Below are 25,253 nucleotides of genomic sequence, written 5' to 3'. Positions count from 1 at the left end.
CCAAAGACAAAATAGCTTAAAATAACACACTGGACCAGATGGATTTCCAGATATTTACAGAAATTTACATCCAAACGCAATTGAATACACATTCTTCTCAAGTGCACATAGAACTTTCTCCAGAATAGACCACATACTGGGTCACAAATCAGGTCTTAACCGATACCAAAAGATTGAGATGATCCCTTGCATATTTTCAGACCATACTGCTTTGAAACTAGAACTAAATCACAAGAAGAAATTTGGAAGAAATTCAAACAGGTGGACATTAAAGACCATCCTGCTAAAAGATGAAAGGGTTAACCAGGAAATTAGAGAAGAATTAAAAAGATTCATGGAAACTAATGAGAATAAAGATACAACTGTTCAAAATCTTTGGGATACAGCAAATGCAGTCCTGAGAGGGAAATACATCACAATAAAAGCATCCATCCAAAAACTGGAAAGCACTCAAATACAAAAGCTAACCTTGCACCTAAAGGAACTGGACAAAGTAGAGTAAATAAAACCTACACACAGCACAAGAAGAGAGTTAATAAAGATTTGAGCAGAACTCAATGAAATAGAGACCAGAAGAAATGTGGAACAGATAAACAAAACCAGGAGTTATTTCTTTAAAGAATTAATAAGATAGATAAGCCATTATCCAACCTTATTAAAAACAGAAAAGACACAAATTAATAAAATCACAAATGAAAAAGGGGACAGCACCACCAATACCAAAGAAATACACTGATTTTTTAATTTTTTTAAAAAAATTTTTTTTATTTTATTTACTCATGAGAGATACAGAGCGAGGGAGAGAGAGGCAGAGGGAGAAGCAGGCTCGATGCAGGGAGCCCTGTATGGGACTCAATCCCAGGTCTCCAGGAACAAAGACCTGGGCTTCAGTCAGCAATAAAAACGCTGTGCCACCAGGGCTACACTGATTTTAAAAACATATAATGAGCAACGTAGAAGAAATTACCAAAACTGGAACAGGAAGAATAGAAAACCTGAACAGGCCAATAACCAGGGGGGAAATTGAAGCAGTCATCAAAAACCTCCCAAGACACAAAAATCCAGGGCCAGATGGCTTCCCAGGGGAATTCTATCAAACGTTTAAAGAAGAAACCATACCCATTCTACTAAAGCCGTTCAGAAAGACAGAAAGAGGTGGTATACTTCCAAACTTGCTCTATGAGGCCAGCATCACCATAATTCCAAAACCAAAGACCCCACCAAAAAGGAGAATTAGAGATCAATATCCCTGATGAACACAGATGCAAAAATTCTCAACAAGATACTAGCCAGTACCATCCAAGAGTACATTAAGAAGATTATTCACCATGACCAAGGGGGATTTATCCCTGGGATGCAAGGCAGGTTCAACACTTGTAAAGGAATCAATGTGGTAGATTATATCAACAAGAGAAAAACAGGAATAATATGATCCTCTCAATAGATGCAGAGAAAGCATTTGTCAAATACATCATCCATTCCTGATCAAAACTCTTGAGAGTGTAGGGATACAGGGAACATTCCTCAGCATCTTAAAAGCCATCTACGAAAAGCCCACAGCAAATATCGTTCTCAATGGGGAAACACCAGGAACCTTTCCCCTAAGATCAAGAACACGACAGGGATGTCCACTCTCACCAATTCTATTCAAAAGAGTATTAGTCCTAGCCTCAGCAATCATACAACAACAGATAACATGCATTATTGGCAAAGAAGAAGTCAAACTTGCCCTCTTCACAGATGACATGATACTGTACATAGAAAACCCAAAAAACTCCACTCGAAGATTGCTAGAACTCATAAAAATTTGGCAGTATGGCAGGATACAGAATCAATGCCCAAAATCAGTTGCATTTCTATACACTAACAATGAGACTGAAGAAAGAGAAATTAAGGAGTCAATATGATGTACAATTGCACCCAAAGCATAAGATACCTAGGAAGACCCTAACCAAAGAGGTGAAGGATCTATACCCTAAACACTACAGAACGCTCCTGAAGGAAATGGAGGAAGGCACAAAGAGACGGAAAAATACTCCGTGCTCATGAGGGTTGGAGGAACGAATACTGTGAAAATGTCTATGCGACCCAGGGCAATTTACACATTTCATGCAATCCCTATCAAGATACCATGGACTTTTTTCAGGGAGTTGGAACAAACCATCTTAAGATTTGTGTGGAACCGGAAAAGACCCCAAATAGCCAGGGGACTATTCAAAATGAAGACCACAGCTGGGGGCATCACAATGCCAGATTTCAGGTTCTACTACAAAGCTGTGGCCGTCCAGACAGTGTGGTAGTGGCACAAAAACAGACCCATAGATCAATGGAAACGAACAGCGAATCCAGAAGTGGACCCTCAACTTTACGGTCAACTGATATGCGACAAAGCAGGAAAGACTACGCACTGGAGAAAAGACTGTCTCTTCAATAAATGGTGCTGGGAACATTGGACATCCACATGCAGAAGAAGGAAACCGGACCATTCTACGACACCACACACAAAGATAGACTCAAAATGGATGAAAGATCTAAATGTGAGACAAGAATCCATCCCAGTCCTCGAGGCGAACGCGGGCAACAGGTTTTTCAACTTGGCCACAGCAACGTCTCACAACATACATCCGCGAGGGCAAGAGAAACAAAAGCAACAATGAAGTATTGGGACTTCATCCAGATCGAAAGCTCCTGCACAGGAAAAGAAACAGTCCACAAAGGTAAAAGACAACCTACAGAACGGGAGAAGATACTTGCAAACGACCGCTCAGACAAAGGGCTGGTGTCCCAGATCTATAAAGAACATACTCAACTCAAGAGCAGAGAAACAAACAATCTGATCATGAAACGGGCAAAAGACCCGAACAGAAATCTCACAGGGGAAGACAGAGACACGGCCAACAAGCACATGAGAACATGCCCCGCATCGCTGGCCATCAGGGAACTACCGATCCAAACCCAAATGATGAGATACCACCTCACACCAGTGGGAATGGGGAAAAGTCACAAGACAGGAAACCACAAATGTTGGAGAGGATGCGGACAAAGGGGAACCCTCTTGCACTGTAGGTGGGAATGGGAACTGGTGCAGCCACTCTAGAAAACTGTGTGGATGGAGGTTCCTCAAAGAGTTAAAAATAGATCTTCCCTACGGTCCAGCAATTGCACTGCTGGGGATTTACCCCAAAGGTGCAGATGCAGTGGAATGCGGGGACACCTGCACCCCGCTGTTTATGGCAGCAATGTCCACAATAGCCAAACTGTGGAGGGAGCCTCGGGGTCCATCGAGAGATGAATGGATAAAGATGTGGTCCACGGCTACAAGGGAATATTACTCAGCCATGAGAAACCACAAATACCCACCATTTGCTCCGACAGGACGGACCTGGAGGGATTATGCTGAGTGAAATAAGTGCATCGGAAAAGGACAAACTTGATATGGTCTCATTCCTTTGGGGAATATAAAACCTAGTGAAAGGGAATAAAGGGAATGGAGAAAATGAGGGAAAATATCAGTGAGGGTGACAAAACAGGAGACACACCGAACTCTGGGAACTGAACAAGGGGTAGTGGAAGGGGAGGTGGGCGGGCGGTTGGGGTGACCGGGTGATGGGCACTGATAGGGGCACTTGGCGGGATGAGCACTGGGTGTTATGCTATATGCTGGCAAATTGAACTCCAATACAAAAATGTAAAAACAGAAAACATTTTGCTAATATTTAACATGGACTAGTATGTCCAAATGTTAGCTCACAACCCCTCCCATGAAATCTGACCAAATTAGAGTTCTCAATGCGATTTCACAATTTTGGCCACAAACTAATGGCTGACCTTTTAAGTTAAAATGTGGACACATGAAACATAAAGAATACGGCTTAGGAGGTTTGTCTTAACAATGGCACATGAGCAAAACTGAATAATGATTCTGTTTTGTGCGTGTGGAGAGAGCAAAAGAGCAAGTGTAAGGAGCAGAGGGGCAGAGGGAAAGGAAGAGAGAATACGAAGCAGGCTCCATGCTGAATATGGGTGAATCTGATGACCTTGTCGTCATGACCAGAGCTGAAACCCCGGAGGCAGAGACTTAGCTGACAGAAACACCCAGGTGCCCCTAGGACAAGATTTCTTGAGGCTATTATTTAATGAATCAATTTTCATGTTACCCTCTGGGCTTTCATCCGTTGGCTGAACTTTTCTGTTATGGAAGATGGCAAATAGGTTTGGCCGTGATCCTGGGCAGGTGTACCCAGGTTGTCTGCTTGATTTCTGTTGCATCGTATTCTCAGCAGCTCCTGGGAAATAAATGGACATAGAAAGAGCTGTTGACTGACAGGTTGTTGTTAGAAGAGCCTCGAAAATTAAGGAGTCAATCCCATTTACAATTGCACCCAAAAGCATAAGATACCTAGGAAGAAACCTAACCAAAGCGGTAAAGGATCTCTACCCTAAACACCACAGAAGGTTCCTGAAAGATATTGAGGAAGGCATAAAGAGGCACAGCTCCCCGCCTGCCCCCCCTCCATGCTTCTCCCTGAGGCCCCGCTTGCTGGGGCTCCGTGCTATCCTGAGCTAGGGCCCTTCCTGTCTTGTCTTGTTAGAAGCCGCCCGCCCCCACCGCCCCCCCCCCAGCTTCTTTCTTTCTTTGTATCCACCTTCTACCTTTTTAGAAGGGAAAACCCTTCTCTTTAACTCTCAGGTCGCATTGGTAGGTGTCCAGGATGACTGGAAATTTATCTAGGTGGGTTGGCGGATCGGGGGAGTTGAGGACTCTACTCTCTGGCCTTCTTCCCCCTGTTGTCTCCTTTTTGTTTTAAAGCCCTTTCTGCGGATCCCTGGGTGGCTCAGCTGTTCAGCGCCTTCATTTGGCCCAGGGCGTGATCCTGGAGTCCCAGGATCGACTCCCATGTTGGGCTCCCGGCATGGAGCTTGCTTCTCCCTCCTCCTGTGTCTCTGCCTCTCTCTCTCTCTAGGACTATCATAAAGCAGTAGGACTATCAGCAGCAGTATGAGTTTTAGGTAAGACTTTTGTTATACTGTTGGAACTGCAATTAGTGGATGAGAAGGGCTCATACGTACTTAGCTAGTACCGGGCCATCTCTACACCATACTACTGTCTTCTCCACACAATTCCATAACTGCCTCAAAAAAGGAAAGGATATGCCAAACTTTTCTCTTGCTATGAAAAAGTTTTTTTTTTTTAAGATTTATTTATTTATTCATGATACACATGGGGGCGGGGGCGTGCAGAGACACAGGCAGAGGGAGAAGCAGGCTCCATGCCGGGAGCCCAATGCGGGACCCGATCCCGGAATTCCAGGATCACGCCCTGGGCAAAAGGCAGGCACCAAACTGCTGAGCCACCCAGGGATCCCCTGAAAAAGTTTTAATTGAAAACCAGGATTCTGGGCTGAATACAGCTTCAGCAGATTCCCCATTAAATTAGAAGGGGTTTTTCATTTAAGTCCTAGTGTTGATATGTCACTATGCTCTGTCACTTTGAAAAGCGATAGTGCTTTGTTATCAGCACTGAGCCCTGACAGGCTTTTGATGTAGACTTAGACTAAAATAGATTGCCAGAATGATGAAGGCGCTGCTTACCTTCTAACACCTCCAGGCTGTGGATGTGGGCAAAGGTGCTGACCTATTGCTCTGTCCAGCCCAGTGGGTTTGATCATCTCCAGCTGAATATTTTCACATTTTAGATTGTAAGTTGAAATTGTAGAAGGGTTGATAGGTTTTCAACAGAAGCATGAATGTTACTGATAGCATATGATTTATGCCATCTAGAGACTTAATTTCTTAGGCAAATTGTTAATAATTAATTCTTGCCCTTTAACTTATACATTCTATTTAGAAAGTCTTTAAAGAAAGAAAACCGTACTTGGTGAGTTATAGAGGAAGTTGGCCTGCCAAAAAACATAGTCATTCCTTGAATTAAACAGCATGTGCCAACCTTCTGCCAAGCACTGAGTTAGGTGTTGCAAACAGAAAGACAATTAAGAGTACCCGTCCTCAAGCAGAGAGATATATACAGAGGTAGATACTTATAAAATAATGCAGCAAGTGAAATATTATGCATAGAATATTACTGAAGCACAAAAAGCAATTATCTTGATATCTCTTAGGAAACAGGTAACAGAAATAGTGCATGTGTAACCAGTATCCTTGTTCCTAATGACCAGATCAGCACATTCAATGTATAGCTGAATGTTTAGATTGATATGACATTACCTTTCTTGGCTAGGAACAAGATTTCTCTTAGGAGAGGCTGAACACGCATATTCAAATAGAGTTTGCTATCAGAAAAGTGGAAAGGTTTTTGAGGGCTCAGAATTAGTATTTCTTCTTACATTTGCCACCCCACCCCCAGACACGCACACAGTTTAACTCTCTGTACACCATAGTGTCCCATGCCTTTCTGCTGTTGGCCATATAGAAAATAAATACTTTTTGAAAAAGCTTTGCTCTATAACATTTCCAGGCTCCTTCATGTGGGCTCACTTTTCTACTCAGCATGTTTCTCTACATTAAACTCTGGTAGATATGATAAGCAAGTAGCTAAAGAGCATTTAAAAGAGTTTACACTGTGAATGGAAAAATACAGATTTTACTGCCTTTGTTGCCTTTTAAAACTAAACCTCTTCTTGAATGTATTTGTATAGGATTTTCATAGCCCTCCCCTCTGGAGCAATGTTTTAGCAATGCTGCTCTGAGTTTTAATCACTGGATATTTGTTTTTTTCTTCCACACTAATTTCAAATCACAAACTAACATTCAAATTGAAAACAGTAATAGGTTTACAGTCTTTCAATTTACTTTTAACTTCATGCTATCTAAAAAAAAAAAAACAACTTCATGCTATCTTTTCAGAGCATCTGATCAAGTTTAACACCATTGGATAGTTTAAAACTCAGTTTGCAGTAATCCACAGCCCTCAGAAATATTTGACTTCTACCTAAAAGTAAATAAAGGTAAAAAGTCTCTACATCTTCAATAAAAGTTTTCAAAAATGAATCAGCCACATGTTTTGAGTCCCATCTCTGTGAGCAAATTTCCAGAATAAATCATTTCTGGGCTTGGCTGAATTCCAGAGCACTGCAGGTCTCAGTCCAGAGGGCTGCATATATATGCAGATTGGCCATTCAAAGTTAAGGAAATACCTGCTTTCTATATTTATAGATGCTGCCACTTATATTTTGCATTTTATATGATCATTTCCTTGTCTACCTTAAACTATTAAGTTCATGAGTATGGGAATCTCTTCATTGTATTTCCAGCCATAGCTCACTCAGTACCTAGACCAACAGTAGGCACTCAAGGAATACCTGCTAAATCGCCAAATCCCGTGTTTAGGACTGTGAGTGAATAATGGGAACAGAGTTGTACTCAGATGTTAAAGATGACTTCGTATATATTGATCCCTAGATATATGAAGTCAAAAATAACAACAATAAGGAGGGCTTAGATAACTAAAAGTGTTCCTAGAGTAGTATAGCAAATAGGTTCCAGGGAGCTTCATGGACGCTTTCCCCTACCTCACTTATTAACTGGCATTAAGGTAGGAATGTATAGCACAATGCTTCCTTTAAGCAACAAACTTTCAGAAGTATTGCTCCAAGACACAACTCACATAGCAAATAAAGTATAATGTCTTAGAATGGTCTTTAGGACCTGAATTTCTAATTGAGATCTTGTTTTAACATTTTCCTAACTCACACACACACACACACACACACACACACACACACACAAACAGGGCATATGCAATATATACTTCTGTGTGTGTAGGTATATATATAAGAAATAGCAATGCTATCTATATACAATTGATACATATACTAATATATATGAGTAACTATATATTTATACATTATATAAGTAACATGTTTGTAATATTTAAATATTACATATGTGATATCTATGTAATACAAACTTATTTATTATAGAAGTCATAACTAAGTTATTAAGCTGTTATCCCTTTTGACAATAAATATCATCTCTCTTGGTCTTACTTACTCTCTATTTCCCAGTTGGGCTTTTAGGCATTTGATGGTGAGAGAATGAGTTAATTTTACCTCTCTAAACAAAGCCAACTGGGAAATGGCTTGGATGCCACCATGGAGGTAATAGAAGATGCCCAATTTTGGTAAATAAAAAACATGTGACTAGATGTCTCCTCATTATTTCAATATTGTATAAATAATACTCTTAAAAATATCAAACAGATCATAAGAATATCTTATAATATTTCAACTCCAATTTTATAGAGAAACACAAATTGTAGCTGTCAGAATGATCCTCTTTCCTAAGCAAAACAACTAACGTAGCAACAAGGTGTATGAGGAGATCAGCAATTTATAAAAGGACTACCTTTTGCTTCTAGTTTTAAATTCTTCACTGGGTCAAACTGTGACTTCATGGCTACTTATTTAATGTGTGTTTGTGTGCATAGGTCTGTGTTTTCTTTCCAGTTATGTTGCCAGTTTATTCAGCAATTTTACCATTTTGACAAAGCTTATGGATTTAAGACGTTTTATAGCAGAATTATTTATTATGAACAAAGTTTCATCTTAATAAAGATGTACTTGTATGGACAAGTACATTTTAATTTTTTCAAGATACATTAATGAAAAAATATTCTGGATCTGTTTTCATTCTTTCTTTTATTCTACACTCCTTCCCCACAAAAAAGTATGCACATATACATAATTATTTTTTACATAATTATTAAGACAAAATTAATATGATTCAGTCAGAGTTCAGGTATGACATTTGTTAATTCATATGGCTAGTGCTCGAAAGGAAATATTATTTATATAAAGGTAGTCTTATAGGGCTAAGCAACAAAAGAAAACCGAATTGAATATGGCAAATAACATGGAATTAAGTACTGTTTCAAGCGTAATTTTTTTTTTAAATGTGGTCCTTCTGCACTGTTATTCATTCTGTTCAAAGAAAAAGCAACCTTGAGTAATGTATTTTTAAAATCAGCAACTTAATTAGAGGAAAATTTTTAAACAGGCAAAACAAAACAAAACACCCAGAGTATGAAAATCAAAACAGGAAATTATGTTACAATAAGAGGTAATCAAATCATTCCTTTAAGAAGCGTAGAGGCGGCGGCCAAATGGCAGCGCCTGAGGAGCCGGATATAACCCAGGAGCAGACAGAGAAACTGCTGCAGTTTCAGGATCTAACTGGCATAGCAACTATGGATCAATGCTGCCATCCCTTGGAACAGCATTACTGGGACATAGAGGCTGCTGTACAGGACCGATTGAATGAACAAGAGGGTGTGCCAGATGTTTTCAACCCACCTCCATCCTGACCCCTGCAAGTTAATACAGTTGAGCACAGGCTCTACAGTTAGGCTATTGCAAGACCACAGCCAAGGGGGCTGCCTGGATGGGGTTATTACTTAATAATGCTTCCATTCCGATTTACCTACACAATACTTGATATATTTAGGTTTGCCCCTCGCAGCTGGGTCACTGACCCCGTTGGGGACATTGTTTCATTTATGCTCTCTTTTGAAGAGAAATATGGGAGGGCACACCCTGCCTTCCACCAGGGAACGTACAGCCAGGCACTTAACGATGCCAAGCGGGAGCTTTGGTTGCTTTTGGTTTGTCTTCATGGAGATGATCCCCAGGACTCCGATGAGTTCTGTTGCAACACACTCTGGGCCCTGAAGTTATTTCCCTAATAAACACTAGGATGCTTCGCTGGGCATGCTCCGCAAATAAACCTGAGGGATATAGGGTCTTGCAGGGTTTAGGAGGGAACACCTATCCATTCCTGGCCTTGATTATGCTGAAGGATCAGAGAACGACTGCAGTGGGACCCGATGACCTTATTAACCAGCTGACATGTATCATGGATGCAAACCAGACTTACCTCGTGTCAGAACGCCTTGAAAGGGAAGAACGAAATCAGACCCAGGTCCTGCGACAACAGAAAGACGAGGCCTATCTGGCCTCTCTCAGGGCTGACCAGGAGAAGGAAAGGAAGACACGGGAGGAGCCAGAGCTGAAGGGGCGCAAGGAGGAGGAGGAGGTGCAACAGCAAAAGTTGGCAGAGGAGAGAGGTGCGCGGAATCTACAAGAGGAAAAGGAGGGGAAGCTGGAGTATCTGCCCCCAGAGCCTTCCCCTGATGACCCTGAAAGTGTCAAGATCATTTTCAAATTAGCCAATGATTCTCGAGTAGAGAGATGATTCCACTTTTCACAGTCTCTAACAGTAATCCATGACTACTTCTTCTCCTTGAAAGAAAGCCCTGAAAAGTTTCAGATTGAAGCCAACTTTCCCCGGCGGGTGCTGCCTTGCATCCCTTCAGAGGAGTGGCCCAACACCCCCACACTTCAGGAGGCCAGACTTAGCCACACAGAAGTTCTCTGTTCAGGACCTGAAAGATGAATGACATTTTTCTTCCCTCTCCCCTCCTAATCCCTAAAAGAAATGGAGAAACAAACAAACAAACAAAAACCGAGAGAGAAATTCATATTATTATTATAATACAATATTTTTTTTAAGATTGCTGTATCCTAAGGGAGGATCAGAAACCATGCAGCCCAAAAGAGTCACCACCTGTGTGTGTGTGTGCGAAGGTCAGCAGTGAACGTTCCCACTGGCAAGCCCACCCTTCCCTACTGCCTCTGCACCACACACCTTCCAAAGAAAGGTCGAAGGACTTCGACCCAGTCATTGTCCCAACTGGGGAAGGGGACATTCCCACTAGTTCTCATTCATCCTTGCTTTTATGAAAAATAAAAGTGGAAAAAAACATCTATCAACCAGCTACTACTGCAGCATCTCCTGACGACTTGCTTCTCCCACCACCAGAGAAGAGGCACAGAAGAGAGATGTTCCTTGAACTTCCCACATTTTATGAATAACTTCTAAATGTTTTTTGTTGCTTTGTAATGACCAAAGGAATGAGACTGACAATGTTGTGCCCCTAAGTAATAAGCAGGTCAGCACAAGGTGGGTGCAGCCCAAAATAGTCAGTCCTGCTCTGCTTGTCCAGGGGTAGGGGGTTTTGTTAAATTTCCTGAGTCCCACAACATAGCTGGGTTTTTTTTTTTAACTTTATTTGATAAAGAGCCAATTCTTAAGCCCATGAATTCATGCTCTGGGCTCCTTAGCCCACAAGAGTGTAATAAAGGTGACCTGGGCTGGTTTGTGCTTATTTTTGCCATTGTCCCTCTCACATTCCTAGAGAGGTTGTTCTTTTTTGTCCAACTCTTGCTGTCCTTTCTTACCATCTATGCGCCTCGCTTGGAGTATTGGGAGAAATCTGGAGTTCATTGCCCCACAAAGTCTCTGTACAGATATCCCCATATATGCAGTGTGAACTCTGTGTATACTCATTAACTGCAGTTGTCCCTTGGAATCTGTACTAGATGGTTACTATGCAATCTGAACCAAAGGATAGCAGCTCTTCATTCCTCTTCTGATGTGTACGTGCTCTTCCTGCCCAGCCCCGAGTGTTCCTGAATTGCCAATCTTGGTGCCTTATCAAAGGACTAGCAGGGTCAATGGTAGAACCAGCAGAACCCCATGATGGTGCCCTGCCTGTATCAGTGGGAGAAGTGGGTGGTGGTGGTGGTGGTGGTGGTTCAAGGATAGAACTAGAAACCTTGAAGGGAGCCAAGACAGAACTCCAGGTGTGTGTAAACTGCTGGAAGGTACAGTTAGTTTCTGATATAGCCACCTGCTGGAGGCAGGTTTTAATCCTCTCCCTCTATTGCTGTTTTGAGGTAATAGGGGTTTTTTAACCTCTGGATGGATGTCCCTTCTTTGGTTGAGTTTATGGTAATGGGTACATGGGTCATGCCATGTATTATTAACAGATGTCAGCATGAGCTGGCAAATATTCCAAAGTGTTCTATAGCTAGACTGGTGCAGACTTGTAACACAGCAACCTACTGAAGTAACTGGAGCCTAGCATGCTTTGAGGCCAGGCTTCATATCAAGATAAAACATAACGTGGTAGATTTGCAGTCTCCAAAGGCTTTCTCTCTTGCTTCCCTAAAATCTAAGGGCAACTCTTTCTCTTTTAGGTAGCAGTGATGTACGTGGCTTCTCCTCTGCATCCCACAGTGGTTGGGGTAAACATGGGTAAGGGACAGAATAAGGAACCTCACAAGGCACCACCTAGGGAGCCCGGGAATTACCCAGTGGTCTTGGCACAGATGTCTAAAACACCATCTCTAGGAAAATCTAATTTAATTCTGCTCCTCGCTGCCGATTATTCCATTTTGTTTACTGCTGCCTCAAGGCCAGATGAGTGGGAAGTCACTGTCTATTGGCATGAAAGGTAACTGGAATGGATACCAGGATAAAGCATGTTCTCTATTCAGCCTTATGTGAAGTCTGCTTCATGCTTACAACCATGCAAAGAGGAATTTTCCCACATAACTTTGAGTCTCCCTCCCTGTCAAACTCATAGCTATTTCCCCGGCAGTACACAGACGGGCAGGATTTTAAGGGCCTTCTCTAGGTTGGGTATTGTTTTGGGTGTTTTGCCCACACATCTTTGGGAAGTTGTAAAACTTTTTCCTTAATTCAGTCTGCATCTTATTCTACAACGTGCACGTTATGTCTCTTGGCCTTTCAATACTTGTTCAGGGAAGGAGGTCAGATGCCAGACTGTTAAGAAAAAGTGTATGTCGGTACGGTTCTTGGGATGGCCTACCCATTTACTTTAGGTTTCAGGAAGTTTTATCTGAAGCACATGTTCCTTCCTAGTCCATGTGGAAACAAGCCTGCTTTGCTCAGACCCCATTCCTGTCTCCTTACCGTAGGGCTGCTGCATAGGTGTCATCTCCCTTCCTCCTCCAGGAAGGATGCACATTTTGTCACTTAAAGCCAGTACAATCTGTTACTCCCAAGGACCTCGGAACTCCATGGGACCTGCAAGGGAGAAAATACTGAGAAGCCGATGATCTGCAAGGATTCGCTCATTTCCAGATCACCTCCGGGTTGTTTCAGCTGTTTATCAAACAGCAAGCCATCAGCCTAAAAAAAAAAAAAAAACACTTGTTTCAAGTTCTCTTCTGCATCCCAAAACTGACGTTGTAGATTCAACTGAATGACATGGGAAATGACCAAGCAAAGACACCCAGTTGGAGTCCGTTGAATTTCTGCAGTTAGTGGGGCATTTCTGGTCTTTTCTTCCACTTCTGCAGAATTTCCTGCAGCAAATACTTCTTTTGTCCTTGCTTGCCTCCACTGTGATGTTTGGATAAAAAATGATCAGAGAATATCTCTTAAAAAATAATAAGGAACCTAGAATCTTCAGCTGAGCAGTCATTATGAAAATTGCTAATGGTGCCAAGGCCAAGGAAAGAGTTTCAGAAAATAACTGTGGGAGGAAAGAGTGATAACCCCCAGAATGCAAAATCAGGGGAGTATTACCTGGTGCTTGAACAAGGAGCTCCACTTTGCAACTGTTTCCTTTTTTTTTTTTTTTTTTTTTTAGGACTTGTGAGGAATGCAGCAAACAGGAAATCCCTCCACAAAAGATGCAGTGTCCCAACTTGGTACTGCGCCTGAATAGTTTACGTGATAATTTACTGAAGAAATCTAGTGTACTTTAAATTTTTTTCATAAAAGTTCCCATTGTGTTGTAGGTTAACATTAAATGTTTTATACAAAAAAATCATTTTTAATCATTAATGATTAAATCATTCTGGTAAAAGATTAATATCAATGTAGTATGAATAAGCCCATTATAAATAGCATGTTGTCTGAAAATGGAAAGAAGAGTTTAGATACATGAACCTGAAAGTCATCACTAGAAACCATTAAGATACCTAGAATTTTCATCTGAATTCACTCATTCTTAATTGATCATTTATCTATCACCAGTAGGTTGGACTTTTGTGGGGTTTGGGATAAAAAAAAAAAAAAGAAAAGAAAAAAAACAAACTCTCCTTAAGTAACTTTCATTCAATCAAGAGAAAGAAAAAATATAAACAGGTAATAGCAACATTATCTGTATACAAAATGCTTATAGATGCTACTTATTTATTATATGCCCATGTCAGAATTTGTTTTTTTTAATTTTTTTAAATTTTTATTTATTTATGATAGTCACAAAGAGAGAGAGAGAGAGGCAGAGACACAGGCAGAGGGAGAAGCAGGCTCCATGCACCGGGAGCCCGACGTGGGATTCGATCCCGGGTCTCCAGGATCGCGCCCTGGGCCAAAGGCAGGCGCTAAACCACTGCGCCACCCAGGGATCCCCCCAGCTCTTCATTCTTGTTTGATAGTTATTAAACACCTGAGGGGAAGAATCTAGTAAAACCAAAATATTTAAATAGTCACACAATGGTCATTTTGACAGAGATGTTGCTGGTCATAAACCAGTCATGTGGGGATCCCTGGATGGCTCAGCGGTTTAGTGCCTGCCCTTGGCCTAGGGCGTGGTCCTGGAGTCCCGGGATCGAGTCCTGCGTCGGGCTCCTGGCATGGAGCCTGCTTCTCCCTCTGCCTGTGTCTCCGCCTCTCTCTCTCTTGTCTCTGTCTCTGTCTCTAATGAATAAATAAAATCTTAAAAAATAAATAAATAAACCAGTCATGTGAATTACACCAAGTTATTTTGCAGCTGATTATACAGCTGTAAGTACTTCTTTTAGTGATTGCATCAAGAGTACTAATATATACATCTGGATTGGAAGACTGAGATGCAGTATTGAGGTGGAAGGCTTATTTGAAATCCATCTGCTATGGATTTTAACTTCACCAGGGTGGTAAAATGATCTGAACCACATAATCTACTCTAGTATCTTCTCCTAGTTTCATAGGGAACAGCAGGAGAGATACAAAGTTGCGAGAAATCCAAAGTTGGAAACCTTTTCATGTAGTGTTCCTGAATCTCAAGGAAATCCAGCTTATTAGTTTCAAAAGAATCTTTCAGCCACTACTGCATCTGTGCTTCCATCTGGGTGGGGACCTAACTGAAATGTGATTCCATGTTGGAAACCAGTATACAGAAAAGTCAGTTCCCAGCTTCAGAGGAGATTGGCAGAATACAGTTTGGATCCAGGTTCAGTAAGTACAATTTGCTAGTTTATTTTAGTTTCCAAAGCCATCCAACTTTCATTTGCCCTGGCTCTTGATTTTTTAGAAACTTGGCAATAGAATGATCTTATTAAATAGATCCTCCCCTCATATAAGCATCTTCAGATTGAAAGGCCACATAAATTTTGTTTTTCAATTCTAAACGCATACAAGATTTTTATCTGTCCCATTATGGATCAGACTTACCTTTCGTTTCTCCCTAGCTCTCCTGTATTTTTTTCTGTATTCATTTAGATTTAATTTTTTTAAGGCAAGAACCATGTATAAGGTGACTTATTCATGTTCAAAATCTTAGTACTTAATACAAAATCTGGCATATAGTCATTAATCAATAGCATTATAGTTAATAATACATATTATGAGGAAAACATTTTCTATTAACATAGATTACTTTTCAGGCCTATCATATATGACATATATATGTATATACACATGTATACACATATCTGTGATACATATCTCTCTATATGTTACAGTAATAATTGGTATGTGAAGTTGTACCTGCACATATATATATAATCTCTATCAGATTCCCTAGCCATAATATCAACACAGCAAAGAATACATCTTAATAGAAAGATTTATGATTAGTAAATTAAACAGAGAATGGCAATATGACCCAGCAATTTCACTCCTAGGTATCTGCTCAAAAGAATGAAAACTATTACTCAAACAAAAAATTGTATGTAGATGTTCATAGCAAAATTCACAATAGCCAAAAGGTAGAAAGGATGCAAATATCCACCAACTGAGGAACAGATAAACAGAATGTGACATAATACATACAAAGAATATTATTCAGCCATAGAAATAATGAAGTCCTAGCACATGCTACAACACGGATCAAGCTTGAAAACTTTATAATGAGGGAAAGAAACCAGTCATAAAAGTTACATATTATATGATTCCATTTATATCAAAAATCCACCCTGACACATACATAGAGACAGGAAGAAGATCTGTGGTTGCCAGGGGCTGGGCTGGGCACGAAGTGATGGGAAGATAATAGTTGGTTTCTTTCGGGGTTGATAGAAATGTTTGGAGCTAGATAGAAGTGATGGTTTTCACACATTGTGAATGTAAAGTAAATGCTAAATTTCACATTTGAAAGTGGTTAAAATGGTAAATTGTATGTGTATTTTACCATAACAAATATATTTGTGCCAGAATTGCTGTTTAATCAAACTACATTTTAAAAATTAAAAATCTTGAATTCATTATTTTTTTCTAGAATTATATAGCAGTTATAGCTCACCTGACTTACTTGACTAAAATCATCTTTTTTTTTTATTTTTATTTATTTATGATAGTCACAGAGAGAGAGAGGCAGAGACACAGGCAGAGGGAGAAGCAGGCTCCATGCACCGGGAGCCCGAAGTGGGATTCGATCCTGGGTCTCCAGGATCGCGCCCAGGGCCAAAGGCAGGCGCCAAACCGCTGCGCCACCCAGGGTTCCCTTCTTTTTTTTTTTTTAAGGAAACTTCAGTCTATTGAAATCTCTGTTCTCTATCGATGAAAATATATCAAAATCATTAATTACTTTAGTTCAAATGATTGATTGTTATCCATAGTTCACCTACTCTTTTCTTTTCCATTATAATAACTAATTCAATGCTGTTCCTTTGAGAAAAAGGCAGGTTTTTTTTAATTAAATACTGAAAATCTAAATATTTTTGTGGATACAATTAATTTTTTCAAAGAAAATTATTTAAAAAGTTTTACCTGCCATTGCTTTGTAGTTCATAATCATTAGAATTCATAACATAATCATTACTTTACTGTCTTATGTCACTGGATAGAGATCATCAATATGTAAATTATATATATAATAGATGGAGTTATAAACACTAAAAGTATCGAGTCAATGGAATAATATTACGAAGGAGAGATGATGTTGAAATTATGGTGGTGTAGATGAGCTTCACTGAAAAATATAAACTTTCACATGCATCTAGAAAAATTGATAGGATTTGATAGTTTACCATAGCAGGAGAGAATGATGAACATTCCAGGTGTCCAGGCAAGACAGAAGATGCTTCAGGATTTCAATATCTCCATTGTAAATGATTGAAAATGCCTTGCCACTATTTCCCAGCGTGTAACTGCATCCACCCATACGTGTCCTGTACACTCTGGGATGAGAGATCTTTCTAAAAGACAAATCTATTTGGCCTAATAATTACAATAGCATGCATTTATGCAGTGGTTACTTTGTCCCAGACACTGTTGTGTCTTCACAGTTAAACACTTAATCATCATAACAATTGTGCAAGATTTTTCCTTACCCTGTCAAAATACTTATAAATATTACAAGAAAATCAGATTCTGAATCCCACCATGAGCTGCCTGTATCTTCTGACTCAATGTTCAAACCAAATGACTCAAATACAAGAGAAACAGTAACTTATCCAATTATCTAATAGGTACTTACTGAATGCCACGTCCTCTCACCCCTCCATATGTCTTTGTCTGTGTGATGTCTGTGGACTCAAATGTTCCCTACTACCTTCTTATTTCCTCTGCCTTTTGTATGAATGTACATTCCCTCTCACCTTTGAGCAGTATTCTCTGATGTAAAAATAGTTACACTTTGTTTTTATGCCCAGGTTTTGGCTATTATTTATAAAGCTGTGTTAAATATTCAAATATAGTTCTTTGTGTAAACATATATTTTCATTTTTGTTGGGTAAGTGCCTATAAGAGGAATTGCTGGATCATTAGGAAAGTCAAGTTTAACTTTCTGAGAAACTGCCAAACCACTCTCCAAAGTGCAGTGGCACATTTCATTTCTTACAATCATTTTGTCCCTCATCTTCAACAAAACTTAGTATTATTGGTTTTATTAATTTCAGCCATTCTGCTGAGCATGTAGTGCTATCATATGTGATCTGGTTTGTGTTTTCCTAATGACTAATGATGTTGAGCGTCCTTTCCTGTGTATTTTCCGTTCGTTTATCTTCTATGGTGAAATGTATGATAAAATCAAAACCCCATTTTAATTAAGTTACTTGGTTTCATACTAAGGAGTAGTAAGATTATTTAGATATTCAACTTACATGTCCTTTATCACATATATGTGTTACAAATATTTCACTTGAATTTACAACCCTGAGGTCAGGAGTCCCTCGCTCCACTGACTGAGCCAGCCAGGCTCCGTAGCCTGCTTTACTTTTTTATACTACTTTGGACTCTTATTTTTCCTGAATCTGTGTGTATATACTTTTTAGCAACTTGGGAAAATTCTGGCTATTTGTTATTCAAATATTTTGTTCTTACTCTGTGTCCTTCATTTTCTAGCAATCCAATTACATGAATGTATGCTCTGTTAATATACCAAGTCCTTTGTTTTTAAGCTTGGTAAGAAAAGTCTTGGGAAATTTTTATACTTAATTTAGCTTCAAAACTAAGGCAGTATCCTGAGGACTCTACTTAATGCCCTGTGTATCACTAGATCTTTCCACACTGGCAAGTGGACACATGAGTTATCCTCAGCCCTGTGAGAGCTCCAGGAACTTTTCTACTCCTTTCCTGTAGCTCTTTCCAAGGCTTCTGGTATTTTCTTCTCATGAAATGTACAGAGCAATACTCAGTGACAGAATTGGGAGATTCTTTGAGGTTTTACAGAGTTGTGTGTCTCTGCAACTACCCACTCCGCTCTCTTATTCTGACCTGTCAAATCTAGTTTTCTTGACTGCTCCCAAAATTTGGTCTCTATCTCTGCAACTTGGCAAGATGGCTTGATTCCATTACAGCTAACCCTCCTTTGTTGTTTGGTACAATTGAAGGGCTCATCTTTTTTGTGGTTCACTTATGCCAGGGGTCATAGTCCTATGTTGCTTGTTGTCCAGTATTTGAAAAATGTTACTTATGTTTTGTCTGCTGTCTAATTGTTTAACACAGAAGAGGTTTTTTTGTTTTGTTTTGTTTTGTTTTGTTTTTGTTATTTCCTCCTAACCAAGGTTGAAGTTCTAGTCCAATTCCACATGTTGAGTTTAAGGAATTGATGAAACATATAGCAAGGTGTCAAAACAGGCAAACATGGCCTTAGAAAGGAGCTTATTTTTATATTAAATTTCCCAATTATTTTTTAAGTATAAAATTGAAAGTAGAGAAATAAGTGATTCATTGGGAATTACTATATATTATATTCAAAAAGCAGAAGACTAAAGATGTAATTCTTGGGGAGTCATATGTAAGAGAAGAAAGATTTATAAAAGTAAAGTTATATGTTAAATAAAAGCAGACACAATTTTAAGAAATTTGGAGTTATTCTGAAAATTGATTGGTACTTAAAGGAAGAACCATGTTCTGATGTTTTCCCCTAAAATTTCAGCAAGTTCTAAAAAAAAATAAACATAAAAATAAAATAAAATTTCAGCAAGTTCTTGATTGAAAAATTTTAAAGGGATATTATTTTCCAATGAAATGACAGTTGGTATCAGACATTTGTGCCTGCTGACAAGACAGTGACATGGTACCACAACAAGTGCCTACGATTCAAATGGTGTCTAGACAGGAGGGATCATTTTAAACTTCTTATTTTTCACTGTCATCAAATTCTGTACCATACATTTTCTTTTATGCACAGTGATTAGACATAGATTTTACATAAAAGGAACATAGAGGGGACAATACTGTTGTATACTGTAAATAATTAGAGGAGTCAGTTTATTTAAGTAGATTGTTCAAGTTAAGTAGATGTTCAAGAGTATAGTCTATAGCTCTCTCATGAAGATAAAATCAAAACACTGAACTGTGACTTAATTCTTTGATATATACATGTACACATGCGTGCATATGTAAATGATTGAGATATGATACCAAATTAAATCATCTGTCAATCTAAAATAATTCTAGTAGACTAATTTATTGACTATTCTATTTCACTTCGCTTGATAAATATTGTTAGAGTTGTAAAACTAGAACCTTTAGTTTTATAATTACATTAAAATATATCCTTGACTCTATCTTTGATTGGTAGTTCCCTGGGAGATGAAGGAATTTTGTGATAAAAATATAAGTGAACATCTGAATTTAAAGAAACTTGTGGATTTCTAGAGAATTATAAATTATCCTTAAATTACCAAACTTTAAGTGATCAGAAATCATATAGAGCTAATCATGTCAGCTATTCTGAAAAAGTTGAATAATTTCCTAGTTAAGCCCATTTGGAAATGCACAGAGAAAAAATTTTAAATGCTTTAAATAATTTATTATATCTTTTCGGAAAGAAATTTCTGGGGTAAGTACAGTACATTTCAAAGACATAAGAATCATAAACATGAGTGGGAAATATCAGAAAGGGAGACAGAACATGAGAGACTCCTAACTCTGGGAAACGAACAAGGGGTGGTAGAATGGGAGGTGGGCAAGGGGTGGGGGTGACTGGGTGACGGGCACTGAGCGGGACACTTGATGGGATGAGCACTGGGTGTTATGCTATATGTGGGCAAATTGAACACCAATAAAAAATAAATAAACAAATAAAAAACAAAGACATAAGAATCAAATGATCACGTCTTTACTAATTTATTTTGGCATTAAAACCATGTTCAATTATGGATCAACTTTGTATACATATTCCTAAGAACTATCCATCATTCCACAAGTTTAGATTAACTTTTAGTAAAATATATACAAAGAAACTGTAGTCTGTATTTTAAAGTTTTTTCCCCAAACCTATAGTAATTTTATTTATGAAGCAAAAATAAAACATTTATCTTTAAATTAAATAGCGTCATAATACCAACATTTTGGGAAGCACTTCATTCTTAATCTACGTAGGACTGGAATAAACATAAACTGTGACCTACTGTATCTTAACCCCTGAGAAACTCATATCCGCATGTACCCAAATGTATGTATAATTTTCAGAAAAGCATTGTTCAAAATAGTTTGACAGTAGGGAGCAATATCCAAACATTTTTCAACAACAGAATGCATAGAGTGTGGTATTATCATTACAATATTATAATTAAGACCTATAACAATAATTTAACCACAACCACACTCAAGAACATAACTGCATCTTATGATAAATTGTGATAAAGATGTAAGACATAGAAATACATATAATGTGATTTTTGGGGGGTAGTTAAGAACAGGTAAATCTAAACTTCATTCTTTGGGATGTACACCTGATAGTAAAACAAACAGAATAAGGAAATTATTACTAAGTTATGATAGGGTTCTTGCAGAATGATGGAAAGTGATTGCTTGAGGGTTTCTTGAGTAAGGCAATGTTCTTTTTCTTGGCCTAGATGTTGTTTATAGGATCACATACATTTTAATTGTTTGCTAAACAATTGTTTGTCAAAGCTGTGTTTGATGCACTTGTGTCTAATAACAAAAAAATTTTAAATATAAAATTTCAGAAATGACCGACCTAACAATATTTGGTATATAACAGGTTTTCAAGCTCTTTACAAGTTTCTGTACAAATGACTTTTTCTCTATGTCAGTTTTATCATTTGCTATGTAAATACTAAGTATCCTCTTCATATTTCTAAGCAGATTAATCTATGATTTAATCTTTTTATTTGAACAAACTTTGTTTAACCGGTGCAGCCCTGTCAATTTCCCCATATGTTGCTTTCATATTTCACTATGAACAATTTATCCCTCTCAAGTTAATATGGAAAAACATGAATTTTATTGATGATACATCTTGTGTTTAATTGTGAAGCACCACTGTGACTAATGAGACTTGTGTTCTTGTTATTTACTTGTAATTTATTAAGATCTGTCTTTGGAAAGGGGCAAATAGAACACATTATGTTGTTGATGACAATATTTGATAGTCAATAATCATTACCTGATTAAAATACAAGAATCAGGGATGGGATACTTATATCTTTTGTAAGTAAAAGCAGGAATATAGGCTGCAGAGAGAAAAAGGACAGAAAATCCAGGCCTATGAGATACTTGGAGATGGATGTCTGAGAGATCCAGATACCCAGATTCACAAAAAACAGTGACATATGGATTATGTGCCATATGTAATTTCTGAAAGAATTCCTATCTACTAAGTATCAATCCAAAAAGCAGTAATTGATGAATAGGATTGAAGTTCTTTCAATAGCCTGCTTTAAATATAGATGGTATAAAATCTGTTTCGTGAGAAACAAGATAATCTGATAGAAAGCTAGCTATATGATATTAAGTAAATGGTTCTTATTTCTTCATATAAAAAGCACGTTACCGCCATGTAAAGCAAGTGATTCTTAGGTTGAAAACCTCAACATGCCTGGTTCTTGATGTACAGAATCCTTTCTGCATGAAAGAAAGACCTTGGATCTTTTGGGGTTTTTATTTGAGGATTCCAGTGTTCAGTATATTAGGAGAAAGTCTACCAGTGTAGCTGACGCAATAAGTTCACAATCTCATGTAGGCAGCTGCATCTCTGGGATGGCCAGCCCCAGGCTAATTGCCAACCAAGCAAAGAGTTCATTTTTGCCTGCGTTCTTCCAATGAGGATACAACTAGAATGAGTGCTGGTGTTGGGGGAGGCTAAACTCCACATCTACCCATCTTAGGTTCTCCCCGGGGGGACTCATTACCAAGAGGATATCATCAAAAGAAAAAATTTATAAAGGTTTGCAGTGCACATCACACCGAAGAAATCAAAAATAAAGAGGAACTCAAAGCAGCAGCTTAAAACTGTCGGCTTTATAGCGTCTTCAGCAAAGAACAATAATACATTTGTAGAAAAAATGATAGCCTAAAGAAAAGCAATTTTAGACTATCAAGGGCGGCATACTGGAAAGGTAAATATATGGGAAGACATTAACACTAAGATTTGTTTCTGGATTCCTCTTCCCAAAAATATATATACATATATATTTTGGGGTGGCATATCCCAGCTTCCTTCACAAGGCTTTATGCCTCGCTCTAAGGAATCCCTGCTGAGCCAAGCTCTAGTTATTGGTATTTGAGTTAAATTACAGTTATAGGTGGAATGGGTTTATGAGTCATTTCATTAGAATGTTTTCAAAAGATGTGCCCTTAGTCTCTTCTTTGACCAAAGGTGTGTGCAGAAGCCCCATCCTCTAAGGGATTGTACAGAATGTCTGGAGCTCTGTAGAGTTGGTTTTTTCCCCCCTCCTGAGGAAAGCAAGATTACTCTTTAACAGTTAAAAGCGTTGTTCCTATTAGGGATAATGTAACACCACGTCATCCTTCCTATATAGTACAATCATTATGCATACACTATAAAAACAGACTGCATGGTGACTAATTTTCAAATAAACCCATAGACTAAATCACAGCATATATAAATCATTTCTATCTCAACTGCTCACTTAAACCTGAACAAATTTTCTGGAAGCATGTTAATTTTCCTATGATACTCCTTAATATTTCTTGCAGAGCTGGTTTGGTGGTCACATATTCTTGCAGTTTCTGCCTATCTTGGAAGCTCTTTATCTCTCCTTCTATTCTGAATGAGAGCCTTGCTGGATAGAGTTTTCTTGCCTGCATGTTCTTCTCATCTAGGACCCTGAATCAATCCCGCCAGCCCTTTCTGGCCTCCCAGGTCTCTGAGGAGAGGTCTGCTATTAATGTAACAATTCTCCCCATATTCGTTAAGAATCTGCTGCCTCTATCTACTTTACAGATTTTCTCTTTTTCTATAGAATTTGCAAGTTTCACTATTAAGTGTTGAGGTGTTGAACGGTTTTTATTGATTTGGGGGGAGGACCACTCTATCTCCTGGGTCTGAGTGCCTATTCCCCTCCTGAATTAGGGAAGCTCTCAGCTTGGATTTGTTTAAATATGCTTTCTGGCCCTCTGTCCTTCTGGGTGCTCTCTGGAACCCCAGTGATACGTAATTCTTCCTTCTGAAGCTGTCATGTATTTCCCTTAACCTTTCCTCGTGGTCCTTTCATTGTTTTTCTCTGTTTTCCTCAGCTTCCTTCCTTGCCATCAAGGAGTCTTCTGTGTTGCTCATTCTTTCTTCCAGCACCTTATGCCTTGCCATTAGGACCCCCAATTTGGATTGCACCTCATTTAATTGATTTTTAACTTCAGCCTGATGAGATCTTAATTCTGCAGTTGTGAAGCCTCCACCCGCCCCGGGGGGAGGCAGGACCTCGGCCATGTCCCCCGGGCCCTGGGCTCCGGGGCCTGTGCTGCCTGCACCGCGCTCCCGGGGCCATGGCGGGCGCCCGAAGGCAGCAGGTGCAGCGCCCCGCCCGCCCGGAGCCCCCGCCTGCCCCCCTGCTTCTCCCCGAGGCCCCGCCGCCTGCGGCTCCAGCGCTGTCCCGAGCTGGGCCCGTGGGCCTGGGGCGCTCTGCCCCGGCCGTGCCTCGTCTGCTAGTGACCCCGGGAGCCTGGGGACTCCGCCGCCCCTCCTGGGGTTCAGCCCGACACCCCTCCTCTCCGGGGCTGGGCTCTAGGGGCGCCCAGGCTTTCCCGCCAGGCTGGAGCCATCTCCTCTGGCCTGCAGCTCCCCACCCCCCCACCTGCCCCAGGCTTCTTCCTTCCTTTCCCTTTCCCTTTCCCTTTCCTTTTCCCTTTCCCTTTCCCTTTCCCTTTCCCTTTCCTTTTCCCTTTCCCTTTCCCTTTCCTTTTTCCCCTTTCCCCCTTTCCCCTTTTCCCCCTTTCTCCTTTTCCCCCTTTCCCCCTTTCCCCCTTTCCCCTTTTCCCCCTTTCTCCCTTTCTCCCTTTTCCCCTTTCCCTTTCTCCCTTTCCCTTTCCCTTTCCCTTTCCCTTTCCCTTTCCCCCTTCCTGTCTTGTCTTGTTAGAAGCCAAAACTTTTCTCTCTGTAGAGTTCCGGCTGTTCTCTCTTTAAATCTCAGGTCACATTCGTAGGTGTTCAGGATGGTTTGGAAGTTCTGTAGGGAAGTTGGGGACCTGGTGAGGTGAGGACCCTACTCCTCCATCTTCATAAATCCCCTCTTTCAGGGTATTTGAAAGACTGCTTTGTCTTGTCCTCCAAATGGTGCCTCGTAAAGTCTGTACGCATATTTCAATGTAATTAAAAAATAGAGCCTTTTCCAGTAGCTGTTAAAAAGAACATCTCAGTTATTTTGTATCAAAGGCAATTTCATGCACTTTTTTTTTTTTATAAACTGCTTATTCAGTCAGCATTTTCCAGTGCTCCTGAGAGGGCAGTGAGGTGCCAAGTGATTGGCCTATAAAGCTGCTGGCTAAGGACAAAGTTTCTGCTCGCA

At 39.6% G+C, this 25,253-nt stretch overlaps 1 protein-coding gene and 1 pseudogene across 1 annotated transcript in view; one reads left to right on the top strand and one right to left on the bottom strand.

Moving 5' to 3' along the window:
- LOC140597372 (uncharacterized) overlaps positions 1 to 4,182 on the bottom strand; it is a 340,786-nt gene extending 336,604 nt beyond the window's left edge. Inside the window, exon 1 of the transcript XR_011999218.1 lies at positions 4,158 to 4,182. The gene's annotated coding sequence lies outside the window, so the exon portion shown is untranslated. The remainder of the gene's footprint in view (positions 1 to 4,157) is intronic.
- Positions 4,183 to 6,840: 2,658 nt separating this feature from the next.
- On the top strand, positions 6,841 to 11,172 carry LOC140597385 (FAS-associated factor 2 pseudogene; annotated as a pseudogene).
- The last annotated feature ends 14,081 nt before the right edge of the window (positions 11,173 to 25,253 follow it).

Source organism: Vulpes vulpes, unplaced genomic scaffold (genome assembly GCF_048418805.1).
Source record: "Vulpes vulpes isolate BD-2025 unplaced genomic scaffold, VulVul3 u000000698, whole genome shotgun sequence".
Taxonomy (NCBI): Eukaryota; Metazoa; Chordata; class Mammalia; order Carnivora; family Canidae; genus Vulpes; species Vulpes vulpes.
Note: the sequence above shows the minus strand (reverse complement) of the source record. Positions and strands in the feature narration are given on the sequence as shown.